The following is a 17,352-nucleotide window of genomic DNA, read 5'->3' on the forward strand; positions in this document are numbered from 1 at the left end:
GTGTTAGGATATTTCGACACATAGGAAATAGTTAACTATAACTTGGTCTAGTGTAGAGCTAGGTAAAGTGTGTTTCTTTACTATGTACATGTGTAACTTACCATCTGATGGTCATGATACGTTCTAGCCATGAAGTGATTCGACGGTTCATTCTCTCCTTATTATTACCGACACTTGATCCATGGCTTAACACCTGGTTGCTCCATGATCTTTATTTAAAGAGCCTGGAGGGTCATTTGTAGGGTGACCTTTCATGAGAGAATCTTATGTAAATTTTCTTTCTTTTATTAATAAATTTCCTCAAGTGACCACGTTGGCTTAGGTCGTGGACTGTTTTCCTCTTTGAGGGTTTTAACCACGTCAAGAATACTGGTGTATTGATCTGTGATCTATTTGTGAGTGGTGTACTTTGGTGTTCTATCTGAGGAATTTACCTTGTAAATTCCTACAGAGTAAGTTAAGGTGGATTCAATATTCCCTCTCCAGTTCAGTCCTAGACATATAATTATCCTATAATTTTTTACCAAGATGCATTTCAGACTAAGATTTCACGAGCGACATTGGAGGAAAGTGTCTCAGATGAGAAAAGCTTCACATGCACTTTTGTGGAGAGTACCTTAGATGGTAAATGGTCCACATATAGTTTTCCTGAGAGTTCTTCAACACTACAAAATGAGTTGAGTAGCTACATAGGGGAGAAACACTATTCTTTGCAACATCAAGATTGTGATATCATATCATCTTTTGAGAAACGCTACTCTCCGTGAAATCAAGATTGTGCTAGCATATCATCTTCAGAGAAAAACTACTTTTGCGTCATCAATATTCTGATAGCATATCATCTTCTGAGAAACACTACTCTTTTCAGCATCATGATTGTCATAGAATATCATCTTCAAGCTTGAAACTTTATTTGGAAGAGTTGGACCTCGAAATAGTTCAAATGGAATGAATTCTGATTGTTCTGAGAGAAAAGGAAATAAAATTGCTCACCATCTTGTTGCTTCGATTACTTGTGTATTTGAGGGCTTCACTTCAGATGTCTCATTAATGCACTATAACCCTTCTACTCTTGTTGGTAGACTTCCTCTTAAGCATCTGGACTACGAAGAAGAAACAAGCTTGAATTTGTCCTTGGAAGACTCTATCACATAGATGGGTGCAAATTTTGGCTATTTGAACTCCAATGCAAGTAAAGATATTGAGGACAACAGCAATCAGGAGCCACTCTTCTGGCCTCTTAACCCTGATTCTTATTGGCATGATAATAATGATATCAAAAGTTTACAGTCTATAATGGACTTTGAGTGTCAATTGAAGGCTAAGAGGACAAGTGTTTCATCGAGAAATACAACAAGTTCACTATCATCAGATAACTCTGAATGACAGGGTGGAATGTTCTCTTTCTCCGATAGGAAAGTAGCCTCACCTGGTGATGGAAGCATTCCATCTTGTAGAGTTAGATATTTCATTCATCCATCTTCTGAAGGTATAAATTCTAAGCCTGCATCCCAACTACTAAATGATATGTCAACAACAAATTTTGGTTATCAAAACCAAGGCTGCTCACAATCAAAGGTGGAATCTGATGGTCAATCAATGGGTGAAAATCAATTTGCTTCAATGGGTAAAATAAATGATTCTAACAAGGAATTTTTAACATTTCCTAGTGTCAATGGCATAAGTACAGAAGCTCAAGCTCATTCGCAATCGGTAGGTGGTAGTAAAAATATTTCTAAGTTGGATTCCTCAGCTCTATCAAGCCACATAAAAGCAAGCAATATTAAAAAGGCCAAGCATTCTATTCCACTAGTTTCAAGTAAATTATCCCTTGATAATAGTGCAAAATCGCCTAATGAAAACAAAGGCAATCACTTTAAAATAATATCAAATGAAAACAGGGGGAGAGCATCAAGTTCAACAACATTAATTGAAGGTTGTTATAAAGAAAGTGAAGAAATGAAGGATGACTATTTAACTCCATGTAGTGAGTGTGTGAATCCAGGGAATGACAGGTGGAAATCAACAACAGGTGAACCATTTTACAACATTCCAAAGTTGCTCACAAGATTCTTTGAATCAGGTGAGGAATCAATTGAGATGCTTGTTGGTATGAAAGAATTTGATGGCCAGGAAGGTATTGGAGCACTTACAAGTGAAATGATACCCTTTCCATCTGAATTTGGTCAAAGAGAAACATTTTGTTCCAATGTTGACTGTGTTATTTAGCATGGAAAAGTGCAGATTGTTTCTACTACCTCGAATGTTGAAGGACATGATGAAAGCATAGACTTATCGTTCATAGAAAACATTGTAGTTCTTTATAAATATACTATGTTGGATTTATCTTTAGATTCAAAGGCCGATAGAAAAATAGTACCACTAGAGGGAGCAAAACATTTCAACTTTGGAAATTTAGCCACTCTTTAGCAGTTGGAAGGTAATGTTTATGTTTGCTATGTATATGACTCTTGGCCAACTTGATGCAAATTTGATTTGAATGTTTGGATGACAGGGAATCATGTTAAATGATTAAACAATTTTTTTATTCGACATTATGGACAACAAAATGGTAATAATGGAGTAGATTCAATATGGAATGATGGCCTTCTTGCTTGCATCGATTTTGGTTGGAGGTGAGACAACAATTTGTCAGCATTAAATCTAGACAAAATCAATATAAACTCAATGGAGGATGAGTCATTGCATGGAAGATTCTACTTGCAAAAATGTGTGGAAAATATCAAGGGGAATTATGCTGAACAAAATTTAATCTATTTGGAACTTGTGAGTCCTTGTGAAAAAGTAAAGGAAAGAGGATTTTTTCCTCTTTGGCAACATAGTCATATTGCTTGAAAAGATCAATCTCTTGCTTCTCTCAAGGAATACCCTTTTGCAACAACCACGGGGGATATTAAATACCAAAATTTGGGTATAGGATGCAACAAAGTAAATAGTAATAATGGAAGGATAAATTTATTTTTTATCTGAATTAGAAGTCAAATATGAATTAGAAGTCAAAGATAATAAAAGGAATTTGGTGTGTAAATATGGGTTGACAACATTTTCCTTTGGACATCAGATATCGGGAGAGGAGCATCTCTCCTGTGCAGATATCTATGCCAAGAATTACACGAAATCTAGTGAAACAAGCTTCATAAATGTTGTCCATAATTCGACTCAAACATGATGAGAGGAGTTTTCATATGATTTTCAAGGCAAGTCATCAAATTTGTTAAGTTAATCACTTCATAAGGGTTTGGCCAAATTTGGATTTTACTTTGCACCTTGCACTGGTATGAGTGCCATTGGTGTTTTATACTTGGTAAGGGAATTTCACCATAAGAAATATTTTCCTTCATTCATATGCTCTGATAATATGTCTAATATTAAGCCTAAGTGTGAGTGGTTGAGTCAAATATTAAGCCTAAGTGTGAGTGTTTGCGTCAAATATTAAGCATATATATATATACGTGATGTCTATAGTAGAACATAAAAGAAATGAGTGTGACATTATAGATGATGAACATTTTGAGATTCAAGATGTCCTTAGACACTTGTCTGTCAACTATGTGTCAACATGAATATAGTAATATTGTAGACTTATCAGGCCTTTCTTCATAACTTCTTCAGGGCTTGTCTTCTAGCATTGTGATTGAAAATCATGAAGAGTGGTTGAGTTAGATACTAATCATGGATATGCGAATTTATTTCAGAGGTGGGTTCTGTCAGCATCCTGGATGCACATAGAACCTATTCACACACTGTTTCTGATGCTTGTTGTGCAGGTTATCTTTTTAATAATCCCATAATCAAGAGTTACCTCTTTGGAATTTTGGATGTAAACCGTGCCGAACTTCTTGAAGAGAATTTAGAAGGGATGTTCCAATACTTGAGGATCAATGCAAATAACGTTATTTAGGAATTATTTTGTAAGGATTCTCAATTTCATCTGGATTTTGGTTTTGAAGGATTTTTATTGTTCTCAAAATTTTCTTCTTGAAGTAAACATTTTCTCCTTCAGACTGCTTTAGGTTTTATCTTCAAGCATTGTGAATGAAAATCATGAAAAGTGGTTGAGTCAGATACTAATCATTGAATGTGAATTTATATCAGAGGTGGATTCCATTAGCATCTTGGATGCACATAGAACCAATTCACACACTATTTTTGATGCTTGTTGTGCAGGTTTTATTTTTAATAATCCCAAAACCAACAACTGCTTCTCTCAAATTTTGGATGGAAACTATGTTTTAGAAGGTGAGGAAAATGTGAAATTGAAGTATGACAGTTTTGGGAACGAAGGTTAGGAAGATGAGAGTTTCTGGGGTAAGGTTTTAGGGGTGATGGTTGGTGGAAGCGTCAGGTGGTAGCATTGGAAAAACCCAATACTCTGTGGTCAATTGTGGTGGCTATTGCTTTGTTGGGAATTGTGTTTTTGGGGCAGCGGTGGTAGAATGAATGTTGGAACAACAAGCATATAAGACTACAGCTCTGTGTAACAAAAAAATTGGGTTCTTGTAAATTATTTATTTTCATTACTACTGATCATGCATTTTCTTTCAACTGGAACCATTCCATGGGATTTTGGTGTTATAACCGGAAAGGAGAGGAAAGGATCACAACCAGTATGTAATGTGGGAAGGGAATGCTTGTAGGAAAGAAAATATGGATAAATATTTATATTGTAGTAGACTAAGCTCCTTTGGAACTATATATGGAATTTGTAATGGAATAGGTGGCTGCATATATGTATCGCATATTTATATGGAATTATATAGATGGATTGCATAGAATTCACAAACTGCGTATTGCAGGACCCACAAAAGATGACCTTACAAGGTATTTTAGGGGCTGGGGAGGTACAATAGGCCTTGGAATCACAATATAAATGGAGCATGCTTCCTGCCACATATAGCAGGCGTTGAACCAGAGATGTGCATGATCAAATCATGAAAAAATTCTCTCTAACAACCCTTTGTACATTATTGGATCAAACCAAAGAAGGCATTTTGGTGCGAGACAAAAATTCCTTCTCCAACTGGTTGCAAGGCCCCCACAATTTAGGACCTCCATACCTTCTTTCCCCACCTTACAAAACATAAAGGTAGCAAATGTAAGAAAGGAATCAAGAGGTTTTAGGAACATGTTTATTTTTGTAGGGTTTGAGTTTGGACTAGCACTAGTACCATTCAAAAGGCCCAAATTATTGAAGGTATTTGTTATCCCAATAGCCAACATCTCCGTAGGTGTAAGTGTTAAAAAAAACAAGTGTCTATGACTGCATAACCATTCTTTCCATTCATTTTCCTTGTTGTGCTACTGGTACCTTAGACTGAACATTACACATGGAATCCACGACCAAAGATCTGGGGCTCGAACCTTGAACTTCCCACTAAACCCTTGGAGCAAAGATTCATCTCCTTGATAGGAAGAATAAGTGGAGCATGAACATCCAATAACACTAGTGCGAAGGATGAGAAAATAATCACAGGGACACTGTTGAGATTCGTGACACCTGTTGAGGACAAAGAATCTCAACAATGTCACCAACAAAAACCCCACAATATAATTCCTATCAGCATAACAACCAAAAAAATAAAAGGTCGCACCTTAGATGAGGCAGAGTAACCTTCACAATTACAATCATTAAAAGTGCTAGCCAACACAACATCACAAGAAAAAAAACCGAGCTATGTAGATCAGGCACTTCTTTTGAGAGAGGAATATAAACTTCAAATGTTGAGTTACTTAAATACCAAGATAGTAGCGAACATAGCCCAAATATGTCATTTAAAAACCTTTCCTTAGTTCTTTATTTATGGATGCATTGTATCTCTCGTTGTTCCCTATCATCAGAACATCATCAACATATACCACAAGATATACAATTGTTGTTCCAACTTTCTTGACAAGAAAAGTTGCATCATCAAGATTATAATGTTTGAAATTGAGTTTCTAAAGATTCTCAGTTAACTTCTCATACTAGAATCACGGTGCTTGCCTGAGGCCATACAAGGATTTTACTAGCTTGCATACTTTGTGTTCTTGACCCTTTACAAAAAATCCTTCTGGTTGGGACATAAAAAAATCTCTTTCGTATCTCCATTAAAGAAAGCACTTTTTACATCCATTTGATGGACCTTCCAACCATTATGAGTTGCCAAGGAAAAGAGTGTCCAGATAGTATCCCATTTTATTGTGGGGGAAAATGTCTCCTCATAGTCAACCCTTTCATTTTCTGTAAAACCTTTTGCAACAAGCCTATATTTTTGCTTTTTAAGTAATCCATTTGATTTATACTTGTTCTTGAAGACCCACTTGCAGCCAATTGATTTGGATCCCAATGGAGGATCAACCTGCTTCCAGGTGTCATTCTTTATCAAAACCTCATATTTTTCCTACATCACTTCTTTCCATTCATTAGGAGAAGCAACTTCTTTGAAGGAAGGTGGTTCGAAATCCATAGACAAATTCAATTCACAATCATAAGAAACATCCATATCAACAGGTGAATCAAAATCATCTACATCACCTCCATTCTTTCTGGTTGAGCTTCTTGTTCCTATCCTTCCACCCTCATCACGACAAACACTTTCAAGTGTGTTTGTTAGCCATTTTGGAGGACCTTTCTGAGATTGCTCAGGCTGCTCAATTGACTGAGATGGGACTAAATCAAGATTTAGTCTTCCAATTCTATCAGTCACATCACTCAAAGTGTCATCAGTGGCTGGAGCTTCATGTAGGGGAGAGAGTGCTTCAGAAGAAGATTCCACATATTGATCCAGTATAGGAATCCCCTCTTGAAGATGTGGAATCTCATTCGCAAATTTTTAAAAATTATTTGCATGTCTGAATCTATTCAAGCGATCAAGTTGCCACTCAACAACATTACATTCTTGGAAGATTCAAGAAATATCACGTCTCTAGATATTATAAACTTATTGTTCAGCTCATTATAGAGACGATATGATTTGGATCTATTTGAGTACCCTAAGAAGATACATTTACGACTCCTTGCACCGAGTATTTTTCTTTGTTCCTTAGGTATCAAGGCATAACAATGTTTCTTTGTTCATTAAGTATCAAGGCATAATAGGTGTTACCAAAAACCCTAAGATGTGTCACCAAAGGAATGTGACCATACCAAATTTCACAGGCAGTCTTGTTTTTTATAGCATTAGTTGGACACCTATTCTTTATATACACAACACATATAACTTCATCAACCCAAAACATCAGTTTAACATTCTTGAAAAACATCATGGAGCGTACCATATTTAAGAATGTCTAGGTCATTCTTTCAGCTACTACATTCTATTAGGGATTATAAGGCACGATTGTTTGATGTTTGATCTCATGTTGGCAAAGATATTTTTCAAATTCATTTGATGTATATTATTTTTTGTTCTCAGTAGGAATATATCCAATATGAGATTGTGCATCATTTTCAATCCATGCATGAAAGCTATTGAATGTTTCAAAAGCTTCAGATTTGTTCTTCAATAAATAAACCCAACACATTTTGGTGTAGTCATCAATAAATGTCATCATATATTTATTACCATTTGTAGAAGGAACATGCATTGGGCCACACAAATCAGAATGAATACATTCAAGTTTTCTATGTGATTTGGAATGAGAATCATGAAAACATTATTTGATGTGCTTTCCTAAGATACAAGCATAACATTGCTTAAGTTTCCTAAGAATAGTACAGAAACTAGTAACAGCATTTTTATTTAACAAACGAAGGTTGTCATACCTCAAGTGTCCAAATCTAGCATGCCATAAAATAATTGATAGAAATGTACCTTCTTCATAGTGACAATTGTATAAAACATTTTGTGCATGAGCAGAGGTTCCTTGCAACTTCAGAAGTATTTATTTCTCTATCCCAGTCATGACAAATGAGTGATCGCATTCCTTTCTGACCTCGACCTTGCCATCAAATATATGAATACAATGTCCTTGTTGGAAGATGTGGACCAAAGACAACAAGTTTCTCCTCAGCTCTGGGAGGTATAGAACATAATAAAGAAGAAAATTTGGAAGACTAGGCAATTTGAGCCTAATGGTGACAAGCCCTGATGGCTTGAGTTTTGACTTATTTGCAAAGAATAATGCTCCATAAACATTATCAGTGAATTATTCAAAGAAATATCTCCTGAAATTCATGTGGCAAGTGTCTCCTTAATCAAGCAACCAAGCATCTTTCCATGAAGTAAGTGAAGCATTAAATAAGTCTTCAGTTACTCCAATGTTGAAATGTTGGTGCAAGGTAAGACCCGCACATACCCATAGTATGCATAAAAATGCATTAGTACACTTGCACCAGGTCTTTGCCTCCTCAAAGGAGTCAAAAATTCATCCCATAAATGATTAAGTGCCTTTTGTCTTGGTTCCTTTAAGTCGGAACCCAATCATCCCGCCTAAACCTCCTATCTGGAGTTAAATCAATCCTCAAGCCTTCATTTACCCTCTTATGAAAGCATTCCACAAATCTTCCTTATCGGGACTTTAAAACCCCTTTAGAACCTCTATATAACCCATCAGTTGCTTATATATAACCTCCCCACTTTAAACTTAGTTAGTATATGTTTCACACATAAAAACCCTTATCGGCACTCTTTTTCCGTTATAACCTTTTAACAAAGGAAATAACTATAAACATACCTTTCTCCGATTTTATATGGATTCTGCACAGTCCCCAAGGTTAAACCTCATCGCAATCGGCCATCACATTCTTTCCTTGGTCATGCATACATATATACTTTCCGCTTATCGATATGTGATTTCCCTTTGAGATCGGGAAATACACTATCAACGCTTAATTCATACCCTTTTCTTTTACAAAGGAAAAGTTCGCCCAAATGCATATAGTGGACTTCAAATTCATTAAACCCGTGACTATATTTATCGTTGGGTCTGCTTCCTTTATTCGTTCGAACATGCGGCATTATATTAAGGTCGACCTCCAATCACTCGATATCTCCGATCGCCGATTAGCGCTTAATCGCTATTGGTGTATTAGCATTCCATTACACTGCCCCTTGACTTCTTCAAACCACTAATGCGACCAGTTCTCCAGACCCGATAAGGTTATAAACCGCTCTCTATCATATTTCAAGTCCGGAACTCAATTCCGACTGTGTTTTGTGTTGTTTCTTAGTGTAAACTGGGTTTTACACTTGCAGGACTTAATCTTTATAAATAATTCCTCCGATGCGATATTTCGCCTTCCTCTTCAGTGACATCATCTGGACCATTGATCTTTCAGATCAAATGGCTCCTGTGCATGCCTCTTCACTTCATTGTTCGTCCCTTTTACTTGATTTTTCCACGATTTCTTCAATTTTACCTATGTGGTTCGGTTCTTCTGAAGGTTCTTGTCATCTTCTATTTTTCTTTACACTCTCCCTCCTGAGCTTACTCTGTTTGTTCAATTGGATTCTAAGATCCCTTATGATTCCTCTAAATCATTCTCTCCTCCACGCATTCTTCAGAACTCTGCCTGCAATCCGCTATTACAAAACCTACGAGTTCACACCATAATCAATAATAAAACACGCAATTCACACACTTTGATACAGTCAGGAATAAACTCTGTAGATATATATATATATATATATATATATATATATATATATATATATATATATATATATATATATATATATCTATATATATATATATATATATATATATATATAGATATATAGATATATAGATATATATATATATATATATATATCTATATAGATATAGATAAAAGCAAATATTACATTTGAGACTTCTCTGTCTCGCACAAGCCTATTTTTCAATGTCAGTGGCCTCCTCCTTTTGAATCTGCTCGTAGGCTTACATATATGCCAGGAGTTCTATTGAACTATCTTGGTTCGACTCATATATCTACTGAACCGACTCCTAAATCCTCTATCCATTATGTCCACTTCTAATTAATCCTTAAATTCTCTCTCTTGTCCCTTGAATCATGGAATGTTTAAAGAGTTACATTTGATTTTGAACTCTTTTGTCATTACTCCCACTCATGTCCTCATTTATTTGAGAGCACTTACAATTTCTCTCACACATCTAATTAAATCACTTAAAGGCCTAAATTCCATTAATTTATCATTTAGGAAAACTACTTCCTAAAAATACATGACCCATTATGTCTACTTAATTACAATGATTTCCTCCTAGGTTTAATGCTCCTGCATCAGACTCCCAAAGTAGAAAATATTCATGATCTCCTGATCATGTGCCTTTTGGTCTTTGTCTTCCTGGATCCCACACTTTGTTCTGTAACTATCCACATGCTTTTTTCCCTTGTTGCTGCTGCACTTCTGTTGTCTTTTGCTCCATTTTCTTCTTCTTGTCAATCAGGTTCAAGTTCTAATTGATCTTTCTTGCTGCTACTACCATTTTCCTCCATTCGGACTGCTTCATCATCAGTTGCCACATTTCTTCAATTTATGTCTCCAGCACATCTTTGGACTGGTCCATATTCTGCTTCCTTCTCTTTGTTTCAGGTTGTTGTTGCTTTCCTCTAATTCTTTAAACTGCTGCTGGTTACTTTCTCTTTGTAGCTGCTGGTTTATTTTACTTACTTCATCTTTTGCCTTGGTTGCTTTGCTGACTTTTTCTTTGCTTGCTCCAACTTTTGGTTTGCTTTCTACCTCCCTATCATCCTTACCCTCTTGCACTAAATCATGACTGTTCAACACTCTCTCCAACAATTTAACATCCCTGCTCCATGGATTGAATTCTTCCATAAAATCTCCTTCTTTCATCTTTAAGTGGCTTAGCTGTGCCAATTCTCCTCCAGAATTTTCAACAAAACATGCACTCACAAAACACTTATTAAAATTAAAAACATAAGGCTGATGTGCCTTGTTTTCCTTTGGCAACAATTCAGTTTGCTGCACTGTTTCTTTCTCCTCTGTTAGTACATCAGTATGTTGATTGGAACTCTCAAAAGAATTCATGAGACTATACATTAGTTTCTCTTCCACACCATTTGTCCTAATGATGCCTTCCTGCTCTTGTCCACTGTTGTGAACTCCTTTTTCTGCAATCATACTGTCATACTCTGAATTTTCCAGCAAATATTCTAGCAATGTAATTTCTCTATGACACTTTGCCGTATTTCATCATCACTTCCAAACCTAAGTTCTTTCTGCTGCAATAATTCACTGCTTTTCTCATTTAAGAGACATTCTTCATCCTCCTTTACTTCAGAGTTTTTACTTTCTGAGAGATACTTCTTCATACTTTTGACAACTTCAAAAGATTACTCATCCTCTGCAAAACACTCCTTTATTAGTGTTCTTTCTCCCTTTGGTAAGTCTTTTGCATAGACTTCTTCCTTCTTAACATATTTCAGTAGATGTCCTTCTTTTTCACTGACTGTCTCAACATCTTTCATGACTATTTCCACTATGCCTATCATCATAGTGAATTGATGATTCTTTACTATGTTTTCAGCTAACATAGTCTCTTTTCCAAGCTTGCGTTCAATCTCTTGTTTTTTATCTTCCCTAAGATCTATCCTTGTCTCATCATCTGCATTATCATTCTCCTCCATTTGATTTCCATCAATAACATCAATCAAACTCATTTGATAACCTTTCTGAGACATTAGTCCTTCATTCTTCATCAGAATAAGATCCTGATTCCTCATCTCCATGACAACTTCTATAGACTCATCCATAGACCTTTTCTTCTATACGCAGTCAAATTTCTCCTCTTCTAAAAAGTTTTCTTTGTCACCTTTTATTTCTAGATCTTCATCTCCTCTGAAGATATCTTCAAAAGGTTGCTTTTCTCCTACAATACCTACCATCATACAAAAACTATCAGTTTTACAAACATAAGACTCTGTGGTCTCATTTGATGCTTCAACCATCATATCTCCTTGTTGTTCTAAATCCTTCATATGATTAAGAAATTATTCGATGGTCTCTTCTTCAATCTCTTCAAGCCCTTCACTTGGTTTCTTGATATCTTCCCCCAACTGCATATGAGACCTATCTATCTCATCTTCTTCCAAAACAGAATTTCGATTCTGCTTGTCTTCTTTCTCCTTTGTGACAATATCACCTACAAACATCGACAAATTTTCAGATTTAAAATCATCAGACCTTTTGTTCTCACTTGAAGTTTCAGTCTTCAAGTCTTCATCTTTAGTTTCTCCCAGAATTTCACCCCTTTCTGGTTCACAAATGGACTCTTCCATTTCCATTTCCAACTCAGCTTCCTTGAGTTTTCCCATCAGCCACTTTACTTGCTTTTGTTGTAGTCTTCTCTGCATCTCATGCCATTCCACTGGCTTCTTCCTTAAGACCCAACCTAGTCTCTGGTCTTGTTCATGTATACTCAATGCATCGAGTTGTTCTTTTAACTCTGCAACCTCTTTGTTAATCTCCTCTTGACTCATCCTCTTGCCATTTGCTTTGGCATCCTTCTTCTCATATCCTCTATTGTGGCTTCTCTCTGAACCTCTGCTATGACTATCAGTAGTCATCTTCTTCTCTTCTTTCTTCATGAGCTTCTCACTCATCTGCAATAAGCCTCTGCTACAACTAGTCCTCTTGGCTGCAATCTTACCTCACTAAGCTCTCCTCACTCAGTCTTTTGGTAAGCACGATCCTCTATCTGGAACCTCCTCTTGAGCAACACCTTTGCTCCTTCTAGGCTTATGCAATCTCTCACTCTCTCTTGAGAACACTTCAGCTGTCCTCTCTGTCCAATTTCTTGTTGGATTCTTCAGGTTCACTACCACTTCTCTTTTAGAGTATTCTACTTACTCTGCCTTCAAGAACTCATCTGGTTCTCCTCTCACAGCCTCTCTTGCTGTCACCTGTGCATATCATTGTATAAACACACATTCTCAATTTAAAGAAGAACATATCATATTACCTCACTTTCAAGATCTCAACATGATCTTGTTTCACCATTCCACCTATACTTTGAATGGATTGCCCTCTATCTTGTCTCTAAATCCTCTTTCTTTCAGAACTTGCATTAAGCAATCTTCTTTTGTCTTTCCTTCAAGGAATCCTCTGTTCCTGTCTACTCCAAGCCTCTGCTAGAATGCTACAATCTTCTAGAACTTCAAAAGTTCCCCTTACAGCCTTCTATTGTAGCCTTATGCACATTACCTTCTTCTGTGTGCAACTTCCCTGTCGCAGAAATCTTTCCTCACTCTGATTTCAATTCTGCTTTGATACCACTAATGGTGCAGTATAAGACCCACACATACCCATAATATGCATAAAAATTCATCAGTACACTTGTCCCAGGTATTTTCCTCTTCAAAGGAGTCAAAAATTCATCCCATAAATGGTTAAGGCCCTTTTATCTTGGTTCCTTTAAGTTGGAACCCAATCACCCTGCTTAAACCTCCTATCGAGAGTTAAATCAATCCTCAAGCCTTCATTTACCCTCTTATCAAAGCATTCCACAAATATTCCTTATCGGTACTTTAAAACCCCTTTAGAACCTCTATATAACCCATTAGTCACTTATACATAATCTCCCCACTTTAAACTCGGTTATTATATGTTTAACACATAAAAACCCTTATCGACACTCTTTTTCTGTTATAACCTTTTAACAAAGGAAATAACTATAAACATACCTTTGTCCACTTTTATACGGATTCTGCACAGTCCACAAGGTTAAACCTCATCACAATCGGCCATCGCATTCTTTCCTTGGTCATGAATACGTATGTACCTTCCGCTTCTCGATATGCGATTTCCCTTTAGGATTGGGAAATACACTATCGGTGCTTAATTCATACCCTTTTAGTTTACAAAGGAAAACTCCCCCCGAACGCATATAGTGGACTTCAAATTCATTAAACCCGCGACTATATTTATCGTCGGGTCCGCTTCCTTTAGTCTCTCCACAGTGCGGCATTATATTAAGGTTGACCTCCGATCACCCGATATCTTCGATCACTGATTAGCACTTAATCGCTATCGGCGTATCGATGTTCCATTACATTGCCCCTTGACTTCCTAAAATTGTCGATCCAACCATTTCTCCGGACCCGATAAGGTTATAAACCGCTCTCTATCATATTTCAAGTCCGGAACCCAATTTCGACTGTGTTTTGCACAGTTTCTTAGTGTAAACTAGGTTTTACACTTGCGGGACTTAATCTTTATAAATAATTCCTCTGATGAGATATTTCGCCTTCCCCTTCAGTGACATCATCTGGACCATTGATCTTTCAGATCAAATGGCTCTTGTGCATGCCTCTTCCACGATTTCTTCAATTTTTCCTCGGTGGTTTGGTTCTTCTAAAGGTTCCTGTCCTCTGCTATTTCACTTTACACTCTCCCTCCTGAGCTTACTCTATTTCTTCAATTGGATTCTAAGATCCCTTATGATTCCTCTGAATCATTCTCTCCTCCGCACATTCTTCAGAACTCTGCCTGCAATCCGCTATTACAAAACCTACAAGTTCACACCATAATCAATCATAAAATATGCGATTCACACACTTTGACACAGTCAAGAATAAACTCTGAATATATATGTGTAAAAGCAAAGATTACATTGGAGACTTCTCTGTCTCGCATAGGCCTATTTTTCAATGTAAGTGGCCTGCTCCTTTTGACTCTCCCCGTAGGCTTACATATATGCCAGGAGTTCTGTTGAACTATCTTGGTTCAACTCCTATATCTACTGAACCGACTCCTAAATCCTATATCCATTATGTCCACTTATAATTAATTCCTAAAGTCTCTCTCTTGTCCCTCGAATCATGGAATGTTTAAAGAGTTACATTTGATTTTGAACTCTTTTGTCATTACTCCCACTCATGTCCTCATTTATTCAAGAGCACTTACAATTTCTCTCACACATCTAATTAAATCACTTAAAGTCCTAAATTACATTAATTTATCATTTAGGAAAACTACTTCCTAAAAATACATGACCCCTTATGTCTACTTAATTACATTGATTTCCTCCTGGGTTTAATGCTCCTACATCAAATGTGCCACAACATAATGAGTGGACTCAGTTGCTTTACCTTTACCTTTATCAGGTGTTTTACCTTTTCCTTAATTTCTTTCCTGCTCAATTCTGTCCTAAGGAAACTTACATGTGGATGCATCATGTCCATCTCTATTACATCATATGCAATGAATATCATACCTTTCTCCTTAGAAATGTCTGCCCCCTTCCTCTAAAATTCTTCCCTCCTCTTCCTCCACGACCACCTCTTCGTCTAGAAGAATATTGTGCATGATTCTTCCCTTTTTGTGCAAGGAACATAGGTTCTTCATAACACTGAGGAGTTTTCTTCCTCCCAAAATCCTTCTCTCTTTCAACAAATTTCTTCTCAAGCGAGTCAAAAGTAACATCCTTAAGGGTGCCACTTGTTTGCAATGACTCAAGCTAATGTGAATAGGTGGGATATATTACCTTGACATAAGATATGAGAGGAATATCTATTTCAACACCAATGGATTTTATGTCATGCATAATGGATTTTATTTGTGATGCTAAGGAAAGAGCATGAGCGTGATCATTTTTCAACTCAAGATTAAACAAATTTATCATCAATTGAACTACTTCAAGTTCTTTGTGTGAGCCATACAATTCCTTTAAATTATTTAAGGCTTCAAAGGCATTTGAAAATGGAGAAATATGTTGACTCACCTCTTCATTTACTGATGTTGCAATCAAGGCACAGGCCTTGTTGTTCTTGTTTTCCCAAACAACAAGCTCCTTATCTGAAGTGGACTTTTCCTGTGCATTGTCTCCTTCTCCTTCACAAATCCCTTTCCACAACTCATTGAAAATAAGGGTATGTTTTATCTTCTGGGACTACTCATGGTAGTTCTCCTTGCAAGTGAGAACTACTCCAACTATAGAGATGAGTGAGTGCACCATATAATCTAATCTACCTCGAAATAATTTCAATAGCTACAACAAAAAAAACTTAAAACTTAATATATTTGTAATAAAGCTAACTAGATATGTCTTCATTAATTAATGATATAGACTTTGAAATATACCTTCAACATATACCTTGGTACGTTTAATTTCATACCACATAATACATGGTCATTAAAAAAAAGAATGTCGTTATTTATGTGTCATTGCATTACATTATAGGCCACATCTTTTCCCTTTTTAAAAATCATTATACCCCATGTTAATTATATTTTAATTTCATATTATACCACTCCATGTAATATGACTCCATGTAATATGAGCATAAAAACGTTTCAACGAATAAGACATGGTTTCTTTTAACCAGGAAGTGCACCATTCATATACATGTGCTCATCAAAGAGTCAACACGATGTTTTTTTCTAATAAGGAAACATGGGAAATCACACAACAAAATGAAATCACGGCTTCCAAAAAAAATGTTCAACGCAAAACAACACATACCATACTTAAATTCAAAAAGAGTCAAGGGATCTCTACTTGAATGGTTCATGAGGCACAATACTTGCTAAGGTTTTGCAAATGGGGTAGCAAGCTAAGTGGGCTTGATTGTGGGAAAAACTCCACAGTTAAGCGCGCTTGAGCCAGAGGAGTTCTGGGATGGGTGACCTCCTGGGAAGTCCTGGTTACCGGGTGCAAGCCCCGGAAGTGATGATTGATGCTATGTGATTCGTTCTCCACATTTCACTAGTTTCAATCCCACTTCTTCACCCCTGTGAGCATCACCCGATGCAATGAGTGCTAAGTGAACTATTCAAAAATCATGAGAAATTAGTCAGTTACGACTACCTCTCATGGAAATGGTCATACGTTTGAATGACTTACTTAACGCAGTTGAATCCCAAACATGATAATATAATGCACTGCATAAATCCCCCATACTTAAATTCAAAAAGAGTCAAGGGATCTCTACTTGAATGGTTCATGAGGCACAATACTTGCTAATGTTTTGCAAATGGGGTAGCAAGCTAAGTGGGCTTGATTGTGGGAAAAACTCCACAGTTAGGCGCGCTTGAGCCAGAGGAGTTCTGGGATGGGTGACCTCCTGGGAAGTCCTGGTTACCGGGTGCAAGCCCCGGAAGTGATGATTGATGCTATGTGATTCGTTCTCCACATTTCACTAGTTTCAATCCCACTTCTTCACCCCTGTGAGCATCACCCGATGCAATGAGTGCTAAGTGAACTATTCAAAAATCATGAGAAATTAGTCAGTTACGACTACCTCTCATGGAAATGGTCATATGTTTGAATGACTTACTTAACGCAGTTGAATCCCAAACATGATATCTAACACATACCATTCAAATTCACAGTCAACGCTTCTCCAAATGTATGATGGGCTCACAGCAGGGGTTAAATTTGATGCCCATA

The sequence above is a fragment of the Pinus tabuliformis genome, chromosome 2_2 (assembly GCF_031772625.1).
Source record: "Pinus tabuliformis cultivar Carrire ecotype Pingquan chromosome 2_2, CPIR1, whole genome shotgun sequence".
NCBI classification, from domain to species: Eukaryota; Viridiplantae; Streptophyta; class Pinopsida; order Pinales; family Pinaceae; genus Pinus; species Pinus tabuliformis.